Raw genomic sequence first — 864 nt, forward strand, 5'->3', positions numbered from 1 at the left:
CTCCTCCATTTTCATCGTACCTCATCACTTGATGTACCTGAGTAGAACCATATAAACCGTCAATATTTTTATTTAAAAGTTCTACCTGGTTAGATAGCATAGTGACGTGTCGAGGTTGAAAACACCGGCTGCTTTTGTCGGCTTTGTTCCCATGACTTGCCACTGATAGTTATTTAGTGACATCTCTTCAATAAATTCGTAAGCCTTTTCAAGTGTTTTCTTGTTTAAAGTACCACCGACGGCTGCATCGATAAGTTGCCTTGTTGAGGGGTTCACACAGTTGTAAAAAGTCTGAACCTAAAACCATAGAGGTAACCGATGTGATGGCACCTTCTCAATAGATCCTTGTATCTCTTCCATGCATCATAGAGTGTTTCTAGATCCATCTGCACAAAAGAAGAGATATCATTCCTCAACTTAGCCATTTTAGCCGGCGAAAAATATTTAAGTAAGAATTTTTCGGTCATTTGTTCCCAAGTAGTGATTGACTCTCGTAGTAACGAGTTCAACCACTGTTTAACTTTGTTTCTCAATGAAAAGGGAAACAAACAAAGGTGAATGGCATCATCAGAAACGCCATTGATCTTAAAAGTATCGCAAAACTCCAGAAAATTCACCAAATGAGTTTTTGGATCCTTGTCCTGCAAATCATCAAACTGAACAAATTGTTGTATCATTTGAATTATGTTAGGTTTCAGTTCAAAATTATTTGCAGCAATAGCAGGTCTAACTCTACTCGATTCGACTCCTGGTAAAGTAGGTTTAGCATAATCATACATAGTATAAGGAGCAGGATTCTGATTTATTGGATCTGCAGCAACCATAGGGGGAAGCTGATTATTCTGAGTCTCAGCCATCTCCTCG

The 864-nt window shown here is 38.5% G+C and overlaps 1 pseudogene; it reads left to right on the plus strand.

The window, feature by feature from the left end:
* Nucleotides 1-318: 318 nt before the first annotated feature.
* Nucleotides 319-419, plus strand: LOC121217323 (uncharacterized; annotated as a pseudogene).
* The last annotated feature ends 445 nt before the right edge of the window (nt 420-864 follow it).

This window comes from Gossypium hirsutum, chromosome A02 (assembly GCF_007990345.1).
Source record: "Gossypium hirsutum isolate 1008001.06 chromosome A02, Gossypium_hirsutum_v2.1, whole genome shotgun sequence".
NCBI lineage: Eukaryota > Viridiplantae > Streptophyta > Magnoliopsida > Malvales > Malvaceae > Gossypium > Gossypium hirsutum.